The sequence below is a fragment of the Engystomops pustulosus genome, chromosome 3 (assembly GCF_040894005.1).
Source record: "Engystomops pustulosus chromosome 3, aEngPut4.maternal, whole genome shotgun sequence".
NCBI classification, from domain to species: domain Eukaryota; kingdom Metazoa; phylum Chordata; class Amphibia; order Anura; family Leptodactylidae; genus Engystomops; species Engystomops pustulosus.
The window spans coordinates 24,036,310-24,056,606 of NC_092413.1; the positions used below are offsets into that span (position 1 = coordinate 24,036,310).

Here is a 20,297-nt window from a genome sequence, read left to right on the forward strand (position 1 = left end):
CAGGGCGCATATATTACATCGCTAGCAGGCAGGGTGCATATATTACATCACTATCGGGCAGGGCGCATATATTACAACGCTATCGGGCAGTGCGCATATATTACATCGCTATCGGGCAGGGCGCATATATTACATCGCTATCGGGCAGGGCGCATATATTTCATCGCTTGCAGGCTGGGCGCATATATTATATCGCTATCGGGCAGGGCGCATATATTACATCGCTATCGGGCAGGGCACATATATTACATCGCTATCGGGCAGGGCGCATATATTACATCGCTATCGGGCAGGACGCATAAATTACATCGCTATCGGGCAGTGCGCATATATTACATCGCTAGCGGGCAGTGCGCATATATTACATCGCTATCGGGCAGAGCGCATATATTACATCGCTATCGGGCAGAGCGCATATATTACATCGCTATCGGGCAGGGCACATATATTACATCGCTATCGGGCAGGGCACATATATTACATCGCTATCGGGCAGGGCGCATATATTACATCACTATCAGGCAGGGCGCATATATTACATCGCTATCGGGCAGAGCGCATATATTACATCGCTATCGGGCAGGGCGCATATATTACATCGCTATCAGGCAGTGCGCATATATTACATCGCTAGCAGGCAGGGTGCATATATTACATCGCTATCGGGCAGGGCGCATATATTACATCGCTATCGGGCAGTGCGCATATATTACATCGCTATCGGGCAGGACGCATATATTACATCGCTATCGGGCAGGGCGCATATATTACATCGCTATCGGGCAGGGCGCATATATTACATCGCTATCGGGCAGGGCGCATATATTACCTCGCTATCGGGCAGGGCGCATATATTTCATCGCTTGCAGGCTGGGCGCATATATTATATCGCTATCGGGCAGGGCGCATATATTACATCGCTATCGGGCAGTGCGCATATATTACATCGCTAGCGGGAAGAGCGCATATATTACATCGCTATCGGGCAGGGCGCATATATTACATCGTTATCGGGCAGGGCGCATATATTACATCGCTATCGGGCAGGGCTCATATATTACATCGCTATCGGGCAGGGCGCATATACTCGGCAATCTCTGCCAGCTCCGTCGGGCCGCTCATTTCAGGTAGCGACAAGAGGTCCGACTGGTGTTTGCGCCCTCTGGCAGGATCCGCTCTTCTTTAAAGGGGTTTTCCCACGAACAACAGTTAGGCCCTATCCACAGGATTGGGTTTAACTTGCTGATCAGTGGGGGTCTCAGTGCTGAGACCCCCACAGATCACGATGTACCTCCGTCGGACCCATCATCTCTCCGTCAGATTAATGGAGCAGACGGCCGCGCATGACCGTTTTGCTCCATTAATCTCTATGAAGCTGACGGATATTGGCAAGCGCTGTGTTTGGTGATCTCCGACGGACCACTCGTTTTAGTAATCAGTGGGGGTCTCAGCATTGAGACCCCCACTGATCAGCAAGTTAGGCCCTATCTCGTGGATAGGGCCTAACTTTTCTTTGTAGGAAAACCCTTTTGAGCTTCTTAAGCCCTTGATTTTACGGAAAAGGTTTAAAAAATAATGCAAATGAGCCTGAAGGGCTCCACAGATGTCAATGGAGCCCAGAGCCCCTCAGGGCTCATTTGAATAACCTTTTTGGTAGATTTCTTTTAATGAAAGTGTCCAAACCTCAAAAGTGGAGTCTCGTTTCAGTCCAGGGAATCTAAGACTGAAAAAACTATGAGTCCGACAAGAAGATTTGTAAAAAGAAGTCACTGGTTAGGACCCACCGCATGACAATGTGCAATGTGTGTTCATATCACGGCTTAAAGGGAGTCTACCGCCTCCACCAAGCATTATAATCTGTTTGGAGCATGTTGTAGAATAATTCACTGTGATTTCTAACACACCTTTATTATTTCTCTCCATTCACATTGTATTCACATTGTAATCCGTATGCAAATGAGGCAGCTGGTGCACCCGGGCCATTTCCTTACACTCTCCAGCATTGCTGTTCTTGTCTGGATCTCTGTCCCCTCCATCAGATAAGTAGGGTATTTGTCTTGTGAGAGGCATGGGGACACACTGGAAGAAAGGGGAAGCAATTTGGGCAGAAATAGGGATCTGGGTGCTGGGGACATGACTTGGGTGCACCAAAGGACTCATTTGCATACAGATTAAACTGGGAATCTGATGGAAATGACATAATGGATAGAAATAATAAAACTATGCTGGAAATCGCTGTGATTGTCTTTCTCTACACCACGCTGCCAGAAGATTATAATGCCTGGTGGTGGCGGTGGGACTCCTTTTAATATTATTGGCAAATTATAGCGTATATGAAAAATTAAAAAGAAGAAAAAACACTAAACAAAGTATTTTTCCCAATATAAAGGTCAGATACTATTTATTATATTGTATTGGGCAACGAAACATTTAAGTAAGCACAGTACTGATACAACACAGTGGTGTCTTCTCTGCTTTCCTTTTCTTCTCCATCTGACCCAGACCTTCATGATGACATCTTCGAAACATAGATTGTCTTTGCAGAGATTTCTGTATTGTTTCATCACTCCTGTAAGACAAATGCACATTTAGATACCATTTTTGGCTAATGTTTAGGTGATATATAGCAATCTTAACTGAAAGTATATAAAAAAAAATCTTCTCTATGTGTCCCTGGAGATCAGCCGTATAACCCCATTATCTTCCCATCTATCCTGTGTGTGGAGAAACACAACTAGCTGCAGCAGGAGCTCCCCTCCCCCCTCTGTCCTGTCTGCAGCAGGCCAGAATAGGACCATTTCCTCTGTGCGGACAGATACGATGTGATGACTTCATCATGTCTGCCAGCTTCAAAGCCGCACACAGCAGAAGAGAAGTAAAGAAGTCAGCGTCTGCTTTTGGGGAGTGGAGATCGGCAAATACATCGGGGGAAGGGATTCTACAGATAAGGGCTACTATAATGCACTGTAGCTTGGCTACTGTGGGGGCACAGTGACTATTGGATACTGATTTCGGCCTTCCCATTGTAATAACCCCGTAAAAGGTGTCTTACATTATTTAGTACTGTGTGAGGGCAATTCATGCACCTTGACGTCTTCATTGTAGAGCGGAATTTTCTTTCTTCACGCTCGTTCTAACAGAAAAGAAAAGAACAATTAAGTTACATTTTTTACAATTAATATATACATGCAAATAAGGAAAGTCTGGGGTTACCTACCTTCTTTGGTCTCTAAGGAGTTGGGTAGTCACTGCAGCTCCGCTTTATATATCCAGCGTCCAGCGAAGTCTCAACACGTCTCTTGGACATGGAGTCAGGCAACCTTTCTGGGAAATCCTACGATCCTGCCCATCTCTAGGCAGGATATGAGATGGTCTCTCATCTTGTCATGCTGAAATCTCGCTGTAGGGTCGCCATTGTTTTTAAGAAACTCAAAAGCAAAAGCAATGGCGAAGACTCCGCAATCGTAGTTATTTTTCTGCTGATCCACATTCAGAAATTTTAGGTGTCTCAGGGGCTTTTGGATCACTGCACCATAGATGTTGCATATCTGCTGACGGATAGATGGAGTCAAGTATCCACTACTGAAGCTGTCAGCGACCAAGATGTTACCATCATGAAAGCACGTGGTGACCCAGTGTACCCTGTCTTCATCATAATGTATCTGTACAGCCTTCTGTCCTACGCTGTACCCCGGTACAAGGAGAGCAGCAGGAGGCTGCAGGCCATCAAAGTTCGGAAACTGCCTTTGCAGGATCTCCTGGGCCATGCTGATGAGGTCATCATCTAACATTCCTCTCTGTCCTTTGCTTTTTAGGGTGGTTAAATGCTCTGAAGATAGTTTGGTGATGTTGTTGTGGCTCCAGGTATGAGGCATGTCTACTTCTTCCGTCTTCAGCATTTGGCTCCCTAGAATGTTCGTGGACAGATCTGGAATGTCCAAAGCCGCTCTTTTCGGTGGTGAAAATATCCAAGGCTGAATGTCCGTGGAGGCTGGGGCTTGTCTTTTGAAGCTGAAGGTGGAAGCTTCACCAGATGCCACCACAACATCTTCAGCTGATGCTGCCATTTCTATGTCCACTTCTTCTGTCTCCAGCATTGGGCTCCCTAGATTTGGATTGTAGTTCAAAGCAGCTCTTTTCGGTGGTGAAAATATCCAAGGCTGACTGTCTGTGGAAGCTTGGTCTTGTATTTTGAAGCTGAAGGTGGAAGCTTCCCCAGATGCCATCACAACATCTTCAGTAGATGGGACCATTTCTATGTCCACAGTTTTAACAGTGTCCAGATCTAGGAAGGAAGTGTCACCTTTCGCTAGTTGTCTTGTACGGTTTTGGCCATTGGAACGTCGCTTTTGTCTCTTTCTTTTCGCTCTCTTTTCAGCAGCCGCTGACTTCGGGACATGAAACGACTTAACAACATCAATAGCCTGTGGTTTTCCTTGCAGTATAAGGAGCCCCTTATCTGCAGTAGTCTCTCCACTTTGTGCATTGGTGGAAGTGGAGTCATGTTCACCTACTATGTAGGTTGGTGTCTCCTCACCTTTGTCTTTGATCTGGGCTCTACGTCCTTTAAGAGAAAGTGATTTGAAGAAGCGCTTGACCTTTGACACATAGCGTGTTTTTATGGCCAGGAAGCGGGAAGTTCTCATCAGTTTTCTCCAATTTCGGCAAATCTTTCTAAATCGGGGCAGAAGCCACGAGCCAATAGACATATAGGAGGAGAAAGCGGTAATCAGCCGATTACCGCGGTGACGCCCATGGGTCCCCATGATGGCGTTTTACTCTCAGTAAATTTCTCTCTTCTTATTCCTCACGTTGTGTTCATCCAACATAGAATCACACTAGAATTCTAACCCTGCTCTGTGCGCAGGGATCTTACAGAATATGACCACTGTGATGTCATCCAGTGACATCACTGCTCTAGTTCCATTACATAACATTCCGTGTACATGGTGAATGAATGGGGCATCCAATTTACTTTAACCCTTGTATTAACTGAGAATCAAATATTATCTTAATTTATTGCTTTTTAATATCTTTTCTGTTGTTAAGGATCCAAGTGCGTATTATTTTTTTTACCTGAATTTGTCATTTTGTCAGAATGTATAAACACCTTCACAATCTAGGGATCCGATCTATATATGGCACAAACACATAAATCCTTTTATTTTCATTCATTCATTAATTTATTTATTTAATTATTTATTGCGGTTTTGTATCAGGTGGGACACACTACATCTACAAACCTCAGCTGCTGCAAAACCTCTTTTCAAAGAGTCAAGGGGAATATATCTATATAATTTTTTAATTCATATGAAAGAGACTTGAAGATCATCAGCTGCAGTCTGTATTATAATTTCCAATACATTAAATATATGTATTATGAGGTTTTGCAGGATTTAAGGTTCGCAAAATGAGGTTCTGCAGCAGCTAAGGTGTGAATTATAAGCTTCTGCAGCAGCTGAGGTACAGCGCCTTGCAAAAGTATTCAGCCACCTTAAACTTTTCTACCTTTTGCCACATTTCAGTCTTCAAACATAAAGATATAAAATTGTAATTTCTTTGGTGAAGAATCAACAAGTGGGACACACGTGGAAAAGTGGAACGAAAATTTATTGGATATTTTAAACATTTGTAAAAATAATAAACTGAAAAGTGGAGGGTGCAATATCATTCAGCCCCCTTAAAGGGAACCTGTCACCAGGAGACCCATGTTTAGCACTCCCCCAGTCCCCACAGAGGATAGTACATACACTGCCAAAGTGTTTTTGTTTAAAAAATAGGTTTTACAGAAAAAAAGATATGTTATATTGTACCTTTCATTAGCATCTGCTGTGTGACTAGGCAGTTGCCAATTGGGAGGGGCTTTAAAGGAGCAGTTCCCCCCCACCCTTGGGAAACATGTGATCTTTGCAAATATATGAATAACTCCCCACACTTGGGATTGGCTGTAGAGGAGCAGGGGGCGTCGCTAAGCCAAGTGATGGGTGTTTTCATATATTTGAAAAGGTCACATGGAGTAGCGGTTTCCCAAGGGTGGGGGGGGGACTGCTCCTTTCCATCCCCTCCCAATACCCAACTGCCTAGTCAGCAGATGCTAAGGAAAGGTACAATATAACATCTCTTTTTTTTCTGTAAACCCTATTTTTTATACAAAAACACTTTGGCAGCGTATGTACTATGCTCTGTGGGGACTGGGGGAGTGCTAAAAATGGGTCTCCTGGTGACAGGTTCCCTTTAAGTTAATACTTTGTAGCGCCCCCTTGTGCTGTGATTACAGCTGCAGTCGCTTGGGGTATCAGGTCTCTATCAGTTTTGCACATCGAGAGACTGAAATTGTTCCCCTTTCTTCCCTGGAGAACAGCTGGAGCTCAGGGAGGTTGGATGAAGTGTTTGTGATCAGCAGTTGTGTAACAGCGGGGATGGCGCCCCCACCGTGTGTGACAGCGGGGATGGCGCCCCCACCGTGTGTAACAGTGGGGATGGCGCCCCCACCGTGTGTGACAGCGGGGATGGCGCCCCCACCGTGTGTGACAGCGGGGATGGCGCCCCCACCGTGTGTAACAGCGGGGATGGCGCCCCCACCGTGTGTGACAGCGGGGATGGCGCCCCCACCGTGTGTGACAGCGGGGATGGCGCCCCCACCGTGTGTGACAGCGGGGATGGCGCCCCCACCGTGTGTGACAGCGGGGATGGCGCCCCCACCGTGTGTGACAGCGGGGATGGCGCCCCCACCGTGTGTGACAGCGGGGATGGCGCCCCCACCGTGTGTGACAGCGGGGATGGCGCCCCCACCGTGTGTGACAGCGGGGATGGCGCCCCCACCGTGTGTGACAGCGGGGATGGTGCTTTTTGGTGGCTGTAGATTTCTTCAGCTCATCCAGAGGGATTAGTTTCCTCTTGGCTGCTTCTCTGATCAGTCTTCTCCTTGTGTGAGATGAAAGTTTAGAGGGACGGTCGGGTCCCTCACAGAGTCCTTAGTATGTGTAAAGTTTGTGAAATCTTATTGTATCCAAATCCGGCATTAAACTTCTCCACAACAGTATCACAGACCTTCCTGGTGTGTTCCTTCATGAAGCAGAACCCTGAGACTATCACAGAGCAGGGGGATTTATCAGTCATTTAGGACATTGGATCATTCACAGATCCTCACTAAAGTTCTGGAGTGAGTTTGCTGCACTGAAAGTAAAGGGGGCAAATAATATATTACATCGCTATCGGGCAGAGCGCATATATTACATCGCTATCGGGCAGGGCGCATATATTACATCGCTATCAGGCAGAGCGCATATATTACATCGCTATCGGGCAGAGCGCATATATTACATCGCTATCAGGCAGGGCGCATATATTACATCGCTATCGGGCAGGGCGCATATATTACATCGCTATCGGGCAGGGCGCATATATTACATCGCTATCGGGCAGAGCGAATATATTACATCGCTATCGGGCAGGGCGCATATATTACATCGCTATCGGGCAGAGCGCATATATTACATCGCTATCGGGCAGAGCGCATATATTACATCGCTATCGGGCAGGGCGCATATATTACATCGCTATCGGGCAGAGCGCATATATTACATCGCTATCGGGCAGGGCCCATATATTACATCGCTATCGGGCAGAGCGCATATATTACATCGCTATCGGGCAGAGCGCATATATTACATCGCTATCGGGCAGGGCGCATATATTACATCGCTATCGGGCAGGGCGCATATATTACATCGCTATCGGGCAGAGCGCATATATTACATCGCTACCCGGGCAGTGCGCATATATTACATCGCTATCGGGCAGGGCACATATATTACATCGCTATCGGGCAGTGCCCATATATTACATCGCTATCGGGCAGTGCGCATATATTACATCGCTAGCGGGCAGGGCGCATATATTACATCACTATCGGGCAGGCCGCATATATTACATCTCTATCGGGCAGGACGCATATATTACATCACTATCGGACAATACGCATATATTACATCGCTGGCGGGCAGGGCTGTAAGAGTGGAGCTTGATATTGTACAGCTCCAGCTGTAAAGAAACAGTCTCCAAGATGCTGAGGGCGGGGCTGACAACAGTGGCGGGATGTAGTCCCCACTGTCAGCAGATCAAACCTGCTCCCCCCACAGCCACAGGCAGAGCAGAGGCGGCGCCCCTTGTCCCAGCCCTGTAGTGGAGCAGAGGACAACTGTGTGGTACTGGGCTCTTGGTAGGTGGTGGGGCACCAATTGGATGGTAAAAAAATAAATTTCTTTTAAAATAAAAATTTCCCACCTGGCTGACGCCCTCTCCCCTGGTCCGCCCTGTGCACCATGCCCCCGGTGCCTAGTGGCAAATATGGTCCTGTGTTTACAGAATATAACAAACATGAAGACTTTTTCCAGAAGATCCGACTTCCACCCGTGCAGGGGTTAACATCTCCTCCGCAATGCTTCTCCCATCCTGTCTTCAGTAGTTGCTAATTTTATCAAGATCTCTGATGGAATCCAGGCATCTGTAAAGCATGGCAGCCTCTGCGGATTAAAGTGAAGAAATATGATTGTGTCAATTGTGTCTCCTGCCAAGTTTACTTATGTGGAAATAGCTGCGAAGACGCAGCGGATCCTATCGAGGCCTCTCAGTGGGAATAAAGTCTTATATATATATGAACCTTCCAACCATAAATCCTGCGGCTCCATAGAGGCCTTTTATTACAAAATCAATGGTGGCCTGAGATCTCACACAGCACCAATGCTTTCATCTTCTCGTATGTATCACAAGGGGACCCGGCCGCTCCCCTGACATGTCTGTTTTTAGTTATTACATCAGTTAGAGCATCTATTGTAAGTTAGTCGCCATTGTGTGGTTCCTCTGTTATTTCTCTGGTAACTGTATGAAGAAATTGACACATTGGTGATACAATATACCCAAAAGTATACGATCTGACCCTGTAATCCATTGTCACGGGGTATGGCAATGCCAGGAGAAATTACACCGTTCAGATTAATCTTCCATCATTTCAGGGAAAGGAAAAAAAAAGGTAACCTATCATCAGCATTTCACACTTTTAGAGCTAATGACAGGTTCCCACAGGTAGTTTAAAACTAATTTCAAATCTTCTTTTATAATAAACATTCTCAGTACCATTCAGTTTTAAACGTATTTAAAAGTTTGCCTGACTCCCTGCCAGCAACAAGGAAGGAGACCCTGTGTCATCACTTCTCTCTTAGATCTGCCCCATCCTCATGGAGACGTGATCTTACCCCCTGCAAGCAAATCTCAGTCAGCTCACATCTGCAGGAGGGAGGGGGAAAGAGTAGGGATCAGGAAAGAGGGAGAACAGTGATAAAACAGGGACTCGCAGCCTTTCACAGACACCTCCATGAATCGTTCCTCTTTACTGGCCAGGGAGCCAGACATAATTTTATATACAGTATATACTCTAGTATAAGCCGACCCAAGTATAAGCCGAGGCCCCTAATTTTATCACAAAAACCTGGTAAAACCTATATTTTTCTTTTACTCAAGTATAAGCCCAGTAACTAGGCTTATACTCGAGTATATACTTTTAAAACTGAATGAAAGTAATTACTATTAAAGCAACCTATAGGAAACCTGTCATTTTCTCAAAATTTTAAATCCTGATGGCAGCTTCTCTTTAAGGTCCAAAACCTCATGCAGAAAATCCATATATACGAATCTGCATCACAAACTCAATCCACAAAATAAAAATTTACACATAAAAATTGTTATGTTTTTTCTGCTTGACATTTTCGGAATGTGTACTCCTACCTTTAGGTTAGGGCTATGACAAACTCTGCCAAACCCTGTGACCTTCATAGGCCAACGAGCATCCATGCCCTGGTTCTCGTATGGCTACCAGTTGGTTCTTTATCCATATACAGTTCCTATAACTTCTACTCTTTTTATCCCAATTATAGCTGGTCATATATTTTATAATTTTTTTGTCCCCGTTACAAGCAGGCGGAATGAAAAAAGAAAAAGAGCATTGGGCAGATTCATTCCTTTTTGGGCAGCGTTTCAGGCCAACTATTCTTACACCCACCTTCTCCATCAAAGCCTTATTTTTCCTGGCACCACATCCGCTCTCTGTCTGTAACTCATTACATAAGAGTGCAGAGAAATCTGAGCCCATTCAGAACATAACAGGAATCACATGTTTTACTCATCTGTACTTGTGACGTTCTTCAGTTTTCTATACATTTAAAGGGGTTGTCTAAGTGAATGCTTGACCACAGTGGAGAGTGTGTGTTACTCTGGAGGACCTGCCCTGTCCTCCATTACACAGACATCCTATTGATTTGAATAAGGATTGTGTAATGATTGATTTCACCTACGGAGGCGCTGCAGGGAAATTTATTCGAGGATCTTTCAAACAACAAAAAAAGTTATGATCCCTTTAATGGCTCCCACTATTCCTGACCAATGATTGTCATTAGTTTCTCATCCAATATGCTAATTAGGCGCACTACTGTCCGAAACTGCGGCTCACAACTTGGCACCTCCCACATGACAGTAGAGAGCATAATTAGCATATTGGTTGCTGAAACTGCCCGAAAGGCACTAGGGGCTAGAGAAATAAAATTCCAACTGTGCCGAAATCCGTGGAGCAACGCAATAAAAAAGGTACTGAATTTAGAGGGGACAAAGCGCCTCATTAAATTTTAGCTTTTTTTGGTGTAGATTTTGATGTGTTTGAGCCATTCACAGAAATGTCTTGTCGAATTTTGGATCTATTAGTTGACTTGGTTTTACGGCAGAAAACCTGCATAAATTGTGTTAAACATTTTGCGCATGGTGGCACGACTATGGCCGTGGTCATGCCTATTTCCCAATAAACCATGAACTTTTTTTTTTTTGTTTGAGGATAAAAGACTCTAAAAAAAAAACCCCCTGTAACACAACTAGAAAATGTGGCACAATACAATTATTGCTCACTTGTCTTATTTTATCTCGCCCGATGTGTGTCGTTAAGCCTTAAAGGGGTTGTACAGTCACAGAAAGCCCTAACTATCTGCTGGACTCCTATGGATCACGAGAACTGGGGTCTGTTGTACCCCAAGTGAATGGAACCAAGGGTCAAGCATGTGTAAAGTCTCTCCATGGCACTGAAGGAAGTCACCAAGTAAAGGCGAACTCCACCAGCGCTATAGATCAGCAGGACTAGTTGCTTTATTCATTTGGTTGGTCCCCATTCTCTTGATCCGTGTAGGTCTGTGGGAGAACTGCATCGATCAGCAATTTATCTCCTATCCTCTTGTTGTGACCAGAGCAACCATTACTACTGTCGGGGTTATGACCACCAGAGTGACTGATTTCACTGTACCCAAACCCAACCATTTCCTTCAAATATTTGCCGATGTCTCACACCCCTGCCCCGTAGCATTGTGGGTCCATCATGTCTTGGAGTAGATGTCGTACTATGAATGGACATACACGGGGAGATTTATCAGCAGTGTCTGAGGTTAAATTGTTCTAGTTGCCCATGGAAACCAATCGGAGCTCAGCTTTCATTTTCCCATAGCTGTTTAGAAAGTTAAAGCTGAGCTCTGATTGGTTTCCATGGGTAACTAGAACAGTTTAACCTCAGACGCTTCTGATACATCTCCCCCACAGCCCGAAAAACATTAATAAAGCGGAACTGTCATATATACATTGTGCAGCACATGGTTCTATCACAGCAACATATGAGGTGTATGACATTGGGCTTCCGTGTCGTTCTTTAGTTTAGACTAGTTGCTAAGAAACCGGCGTTGGAGAAGTCTGTTTGTCTTTGCCTGACGGCTGGGAGCCTTGGGAGAGAAGATTCCTCGTATGGCTCCTTAAATAGAATCATCGAGGGAATGAAGATTTACAATATTAACTGTTTCCTTTGGTGAACGATGTGATTAGAAAGGTCGGCAGTCTGGAGCGCGCTCATAGCGAAGGCTTTGAAAAAATAATTACTTCTGCTGCCGTTAATGGCTGGAATCTGCAGAACGCGGGTAATTGTGTTACATTGTAGATGCGGGGTCTTTCCGCTAAGACATTCCTTCTTAAAGGTGTGGTTCATATTTACAATGCAAATCCCCTGACTATCTGGTAATGCGGCTTGACCAACAAGAAGTGAGGCCTGGGTACAAAATTGTATAATAAAACGAAAAATCATCTGTGCTTTTTCATGTAAAAAAAAAGTTAGCATTAAAAAAGTTTTGCTCTGCTATGAGGAACAATTATCAGGGCTTATTCAGAACGCATATTCACCCAACTCCTGGTTCATGTGTCGCTCCAGTCCCAGGGAGTCACGGAAACCTCTTCATCCAAATTGTGACTTCCTCGGACCAGCAAAGTTTTTGAAGTTCAAAGCTTTTTAAACCAAGTTCCTTGGAAAATGGAGGTGATTTTCTTTGTCCGAGGAGGCCAATTCGATGAAGCAGTTCCAGTTTTACTTTGGCCCGAAACCAGAAGTTCCAGAAAGACACGTCCTAGCTTCATTCACATCGCGTTCAAAGCATTGCATCCGGCACTGGCCTCCGCTGGTGTCCCCAGTGATGTCACTGTCCTCATATGGAATTACTGGCTGCTGCCGATGTTCAATCATCCTCATGCTCAGAAGGATAAGAAATAGGATGACATACCCCACTGCAGTGTCAGACTGGCCCACCAGAATACCAGAGCATACTCTGGTGGGCTCATGCTCTAACCCAGTTCTGGACTCCAGAGGTTCATTATTCGACAATTTAATCTCTATAAATCTTATTTTTGAAAGTTGGTCCATATACTGTAGAAACCATTGGGACCCTGTAGTTGACATGGCTATGCAAGCGGCTTCTCCCACTGCCAGCGGGATAATGTAGATCCCCTGATAGAGGCCTACAACAGTGGCATCACCGCTTATTCCATCTCTGTTAGTACCTTATAGTAGAGACTAAGGGAGGTGCTACCTGAAAATCAGTTTCCACTTCCCTAAGCATCTTTACAACATAGTAAAGACTGCACTGTTCTTAGTAAATGTGCCCCATTGGGGCTCATTTACTAAGGGTTGCGGATTGCACATTTGTTGGAGTGTTCGTCTTTTTCGGGATTTGCACGGCTTTGACAGGTATTGAACAGGTGTTTGCGCTCGGATTGTGGGGGCAGCTTTCTGGCTTTCATGCGACACAAATTGGGGGGCGTGCCGTCGGACGATCCGACTCATTCGGACTGAGAACGGGATTTAATTTTCAAATTATGTCGAAATCCAATGCACTTACATACACCAGGAAGAAGATGGTGAACTTCAGCAATGTTTTTGGAACAGAAATTGTACCAAGGGCAAGTTTTATGTTGTGGTCATTTGAAGACCAGAATCGATGGCCAGAGTCAGAAATTAATTGCCACAATCAGATTTACAATATCTCTTGTGGTTCAAAAGTTCTTAAAGGGAACCTGTCACCAGGAGAGCCATTTTTAGCACTCCCCCAGTCCCCACAGAGCATAGTACATACACTGCCAAAGTGTTTTTGTATAAAAAATAGGTTTTACAGAATAAAAGATATGTTATATTGTACCATTCATTAGCTCCTGCTGTGTGACTAGGCAGTTGCCAATTGGGAGGGGCTGGAAAGGAGCAGTCCCCCCCCCCCCCTTGGGAAACATGTGACCTTTTCAAATATATGAATAACTCCCCACACTCAGGATTGGCTGTAAAGGAGCAGGGGGCGTCGCTAAGCCAAGTGATGGGTGTTTTCATATATTTGAAAAGGTCACATGGAGGAGCTGTTTCCTAAGGGTGGGGGGGACTGCTCCTTTCCAGCCCCTCCCATTTGGCAACTGCCTAGTCACACAGCAGATGGTAATGAAAGGTTCAATATAACATATCTTTTTTTCTGTAAAACCTATTTTTTATACAAAAACACTTTGGCAGTGTATGTACTATGCTCTGTGGGGACTGGGGGAGTGCTAAAAATGGGTCTCCTGGTGACAGGTTCCCTTTAACACATTGCAACAACAACTAGTAACGTTCCCTGTGATGCACAGCAATGTGATGCTGAACACTGAAGGCGCTGGATCCAGTGTCAATGAACCCTAATAAAAATTTCTGTGTTTATAACGTGTTAACAGAAAGAGACACTATCAAGCCCAAGATTCTCATTAGGGCTCATAACGATTGGATCCAGCGCCTTCAGCTCTGTGTTCAGCAACAGGGACAACCCGTCAGATAGCTGTGTATCACAGGGAACGTTCTTGGTTGTTGTTCCAATCTTCTGTGCTGATAACTTTTGGATTGCAAATCTGATTGCGGCAATCGATTTTTTGAGACACGGATCACCTTCCCATTGGAAGAACTTGCCTTTGATCCAATACGGCGCCTTTAAAGATGGCGGCCATGGTCTAGAAACTGCCTTTTACGATAAGCCCCTTCATCCAATACTCGTTGTGTTTAAGTCACTGGTGTATTTTCTCTTTTGTTTTTTTATTTTATATGTTGTCAATTTATTTTAAACAAAATATTTTAAACAAAGGATTAAATAATTGGAAAATAAATCTCAAATATAAAATTCTCAAAAATCTAATTTTTCAATATAGTTTCCTTTAAAAGGCGCGCTGTAACCATCTGTGCATCCGTGGGGTCTGCTCTTAGAGCCGGACATCTCCTTTCTATGTAAGTGGTGAGATTGCCGGTAATGAATATGCACAGTCGGAGAGCGCGGTAGATTGATGAGCTTAGTGTTATCCACTGAGGTCTACATGTCTGCTACTTAGAGGAAAATGACTTAAATTGGATATACACTAATCTCTCGCCTACTCCAATATTCTGCTCGGCACTTTTTGATTCTTGCTTCAGTTTCCGCAATGTTGCAAGTAAACAAAATATCCCTATTAGAAATACTCCATTGCTCCCAGGTCAGTCCTAGAGATTCTACTGGTTTGCTTTCCAAAAATATGATTTGTTATATACGATATTGACCTTTTAATGCTTTTGCCTTTTAAGGGACTCATTTTACCCCAGTAAACTACTAACCCCCATGGGTAGGGTATGAAATCTCCTTTCTAGAGTTCCCTCTGTTATGTGAAATCTCAACCTATAAAAAAAATCTCCTCCAAAATGAATTGGGAAAATGAGCTGAGAAGAGTCATATTTGCTTGAGATAAGTCACATTAAGAGGCTGCAGGCAGGAGTGTCTCCTCAGATGCCCCTATCTCTAGCTCTATAGCATCTAGATGCTTTTGGTGTCATGTTAAAGATAAGAATCTTATCTTTCAGGTTGCATCAGGATTGTCGTTTAATGAGCTACAGAATCGGAGTTCTATTATGTATGTAGCTGCCTTTATCTCTGGTTCAGTAGATCCCAGAACCACAAGCCTTATGTGATCTGAAAGATGAGACTGTTATCTTTAATATGACACCAACATCATGTCTCTAGGTAGCACATAAGATAGGGGCGTCCAAAGTAATACTCCCCCTGCATCCTCTAAACTTATCTCAGGCACATATAGCCTACCTGCAGGGGCCCCCTGTTTAATGGGGTAAAATCTAGCCAAAGGATCCCTTTAAAAAAGGGTGACAAAAATGTCAGAGGGACGAGATAACTCTTCCTAGTAGCTCTGCCTCCATGACTGTATACTCAAAGGAGTCATTTCATACTGTTCCATGACATCATGGGGTTGACAGCAAAGTAGAAAAGAAGAGAAAGCAAGTCTAAAAAATTAGGATTCCAGGGAAGAGGTTGCACTACGGTGTGTGATTAAGGAGCTGGCAGAATCCCTTTAACAAGTTTCTTAAGGCACAGCTTGTGCTTAAAGATTGTATCCTGTATCCCTTTTGTATTAGGTAGTGAATTTCTTTCCATCTGTTTATTAGTGAGTGGTAAAATTATCTTCTTATGTTTGATAATCTTTCGAGAAAACATTATGTGATCCTTAAAGCTTGTGATCTTGTAAAATCTGGTAAAAAATGAATGCCTGATCCCTGGTGGTCTAGTGTTAATAACATATTCTGATTTTCTAGGAAACCAATGCCAAGACCCTTATATGACCCATGTTGGCTTCATATAAATAACCTTCTGATTACTGTTGAGCCAGTGTTAATAACAGAGTCTTATCCCTGGTGGCCCATTGTTTATAAAATACTTTGATCCCTAGTAAACCAGTGATTATAATCTAGTGTGCTCCCTGGTGGTCCAGGGTTAATAACATATAGTAATCTCTAGCGAACCATTCAATGGCCCCGAGTGATCCCTGGTGGTCCAGTGTAAATATTATATTCTGATCCCTAGTGATCCAGTGCTTATAACCTAGCCTAACCCCCCCATGGTCTAGTGTTAATAACATATTACAATCTCTAGTGAATCTCTACAAATGACCTAGCATGATCCCTGGTGGTCCAATGTTAATAACATGTTGTGATTCTTTTAGTGAAACACTAGTAACAACCTAGGCTGATCCCTAAGAAACTATTATTGATTATATATCGTGATCCTTAGTTAAACTTTTCAGATCACTTAGCATGGCCCCTGGTGGTCAGATCACTGGACTGTCAGGATTTAGACCAGATCACTTAAGAGGTTCACTAGGGATCACAATGGGGCACATTTACTTACCCGGTCCTGTCGCGATCCAGCGGCGCGTTCTCCGTCGAGGATTCGGGTTTTTCGGCGATTCACTAAGGTCGTGCGCCCGATGTCCACTAGGTGTCGCCACTGCGCCGTGATCTGCCGGAGTTCACCGTCCTATTCCTGGTGCATGTAAGTGCGTGTCAAGCGGCACATTTTTTTAAAAAAATACTGCGCTTTGTCCGAATCCGTCGTGTTTTCCGACGGCCAAGCCCCCTGATTTCTGTCGCATGCAAGCCGGCGCGATTGCCCCAAAATCCGATCGCGTGCGGTAAAATCCTGGCGGAATTCGTCGCAAAACTGAAAAATTTTGGAAACCCGCTGAAAGTGCGGCCGCGGAGCCCTTAGTAAATGAGCCCCAATATATTATTATCCCTGCTGAACCTCTACCAATATTCAAAATTGATTCCTGGTGGTCTAGTGTTAATACAAGAATTGGTGATGTTTACGAGAATTAGTGACTTTTTTATTTTAAGTTTTTTCTATTATTTTTCTTATGTCTAATGAAGTGAAGTGAAAGAATCCTTTACCTCTATTCCTATTGCCCTGCTGTTTCTGTTCTATATGCGGGACATAATTGTGAGTGATATTTCCATCTTCTTCTCTCCGCTTGGTACATGAATGTTAGTGGTTCTTTAGGCCCAGGCTGTGCACAGCAGGGGATATTGTACACCCATTGAAGCATATCACAATCCATTCACCAGCAGTAAGGCGCATGATGTGTGCCGCTTCCCTATACTAATACATTAGGAATAACACAACGCAGGACATAGTAAGGCTATCTTAGCTTGGGTCCATACGGAATCCCCTGGTGCCTAAGAATTTATTAGAGGAATAAAGGTTGCGGCACACACCGGCATATGCTGTATTCATGATATATTCTAAATAAGGCATCATGGAATAGCTAGGAGCCTGTAAGGGCTAGTTCACTAAGCTGATTTTCATAAGAATCTGTCGTTTTAAAGAAAAAATACGTTTTTATGCAAATTAGATTTTCTGTGCTCCGGGGGCATGGTCTTGAAAACTAGTGCACCTGTTTTGTTCTGTCTGCTCCGCCCACAATTGGTTTTCATGGTAGATCAACAAGATTCAGAGTGTTAGATCTGGCGCATGCATTATGGTGGCGCTTCACAGAACCCTGCTCGTCCCTTCCCTTCTACACAAGTAGTCGAGCACGTTGTTAAAATCTTACATATAAGTTTGATCTCCTTCCAGCTCCGGATATTTGTAATAAGACAGTGAAGAGGTGGGTTAGAGCTGGGAGGAGACAGACCTCATGTGCGCATGCGCAAGATTTCAACAGCTTTCCTGTGCTCCAGGGGTGCAGTCCCCTAATGTTAGTGCACCTGTTTCCTTCTGTCTATTCCGCACACAATGTTTTTCTAGTTTTCATGCCATAAGTGCCACTGAATAATCAACATTATTCACTGTGTCAGGTCCCGCGCATGCATCATGGGAGCAGTTCACAGAACCCTCCTCGTCCCCCTACCTTCTAGGCACGTAGTCGGATGCACTGTTAAAATCCAGCACAGAAGTGGTCCCCGCTTTCTTCTGTATACTCAGCCAACAATATTTTTCTTGATCTCATGACAGATCTGTCACTGAATAGTCAATATTATTCACAGTGTAATTTTTCATGTATCAGGAGGGCAGTTCACAGAATCCTCCCCGTCCCCTCCCTGCCAGACGCGTAGTCAGACAAGTGAAGCAGAGGTCAGGACTCCACCGCTGCATGTTCGGAGCTGGGAGGAGACTGACTCTAAGCGCACATCCGACTACATGTCTAGAAGGGAGGGGGCAAGGAGTAAGAGAAGAGGAGCTTTGCAGAGGATGACTCCATGCAGGGCCGGCATCAGCACTAGGCATACCTGGGGCAAGAGATGGGGCCCAGATCTGCTGGGGGGGGCCACATAAGGTTGTACATAAGAAATCCATGGGGTCAAGGAGTTCACTGCAAAGGGCCCTACTGAGGCTCTGTCACTCAGGGGCCTACTGAAATCTGAAGCTGACCCTGACTCCATGACTTGGGAAGCTCTGTCAATTGACCCCATGACTAAGGGGGCTTCTCTGTGCCAAGGAAGCAGGTATATTTTCAAACTTTGTTTTAGGCTGAACAGAACTGAAGACCAGGTTTTGGTTCAGTGGGTAGTAACCTAGAGGAACCTGTGATTAGGGTAATATGTCAAATCCTGATGACAGGTTCCCTTTAAATCATATAGGGTTAAATGCAACGCGGCAGTATATCTCCAGCACCATGTACATAACTAAGCAGTCACCGGGGAGCAGGACTTTTTGCCTCTGACAATGATTGCTAGAAGTAGGAGTCTCATTATTACTAGGAAGCTATTGTTTTCTACTTATCGGAAAATTACAGTCCAGCTGGAGCTCTCTATGGCTTCTTTTTTATTTGTTCATTACTTCCCCGCTCTGAAATGATAAAGTTTTTATGTTGCGGTTGAGTGGGACAATAGATGTGGAATTACTGCTGTTTTGTTGCGCCCAGCTATATACTGCCACATTAGCTCCTATTGTATAAGCTGTGCGGATGTATTCTCTGTAGATTCATATATGATGCATATTTACTTCTTTACAAGAATGGGGCAATTTAAAGGGAGTCCGCCCCTCCCCCTAAACATTATAAACTACTGCCAGCAAGTTCTAGAGAAATGCACTATGAATTTATAAATTACTTTTAACATTTTTGCCCTGGATGCAGTCTCTGAGAAATTGTCATTTTAATCCATATGCTAATGAGGCAGTTGGCGCACACATTCCCTTTAACACCAATCACTGCTATTCCTACCTATCAAGTGACATGTGCTTCTCACAATCCAAATCGTTTGCTTCCCTGGCAGAGAGGCTAGGATAGTCGTGGCGAACCTATGGCACGGATGCCAGAGGTGGCACTCAAAGCCATTTCTGTGGGCACTCAGACCATCACCCATTACAGAATTCACCAAATAGGATCAAATCCACCAAATCTTCCTCCAGTCCCAGGCAACTCAGGAGATGCTGTTCTCAGCGCTAATTTAAAGTGACACTTCATTGTCTGTTTGGAACTGCAGGAAAAGTGAGAAGGTGCTGGCAGAACTGCATTATCTTTGGAGATCCTCCTGCTGGCCCCACCCTTATTCCTGGAGAGAAGCTACAACGAGAGTCTTCATGGTAAATAAGTGGATTTTGGTTGTAGTTTGGGCTTTCTGTCTCCAAAAGGTTCACCATCACTGGGCTAGGAGGAAGTAGCAATGATTGGCCTATGCTGGATGCATCAAATGCCTCATTAGCATATGGAGTTCAATGAGAATTTCTCTGAAATGGAGTAATGGACAAAAGTATATATATATTTTTAAATCATAGTATATTTCTCCATAACACGCTCCTTGAAAATCACAAAGCTTGTGAAGGTCTTAGACTCCCACACATTACCCACAGATACTGTGTCCCACCAATTTGTAGTATTAGGTATTAGGACTCTGGTTGCTCCTCCTTTGAAGGGACAGGTTTGTAATTGTGCATTTGTTGTTCTCTCTATAATACAATTTTACACATTGTAGGTAGGGGGCAGCTCAATCAAGTCTATTATAAAACAAGGTATGTTTCTACCAAACACAGTGCCACACCTGTCAACAGGCAATGATTAGTATTGCAACTCAGTATTATCTACTTCAGTAAAGCTAAACTGCAATACCAAACACCAGCAATTGGACTTTT

The 20,297-nt window shown here is 44.3% G+C and overlaps 1 protein-coding gene and 1 long non-coding RNA gene across 5 annotated transcripts in view; one reads left to right on the forward strand and one right to left on the reverse strand.

The window, feature by feature from the left end:
- The window catches only part of TTC7A (tetratricopeptide repeat domain 7A), a 265,076-nt gene that overhangs the window by 93,216 nt on the left and 151,563 nt on the right, over positions 1–20,297 (forward strand). The window lies entirely within an intron of this gene.
- LOC140120425 (uncharacterized) lies at positions 2,371–3,285 on the reverse strand. Its single transcript, XR_011853781.1, has 3 exons — positions 3,218–3,285; positions 3,053–3,133; positions 2,371–2,569 (listed from the first exon to the last, which is right to left on the reverse strand). It is a non-coding gene; the product is annotated as an uncharacterized lncRNA (long non-coding RNA).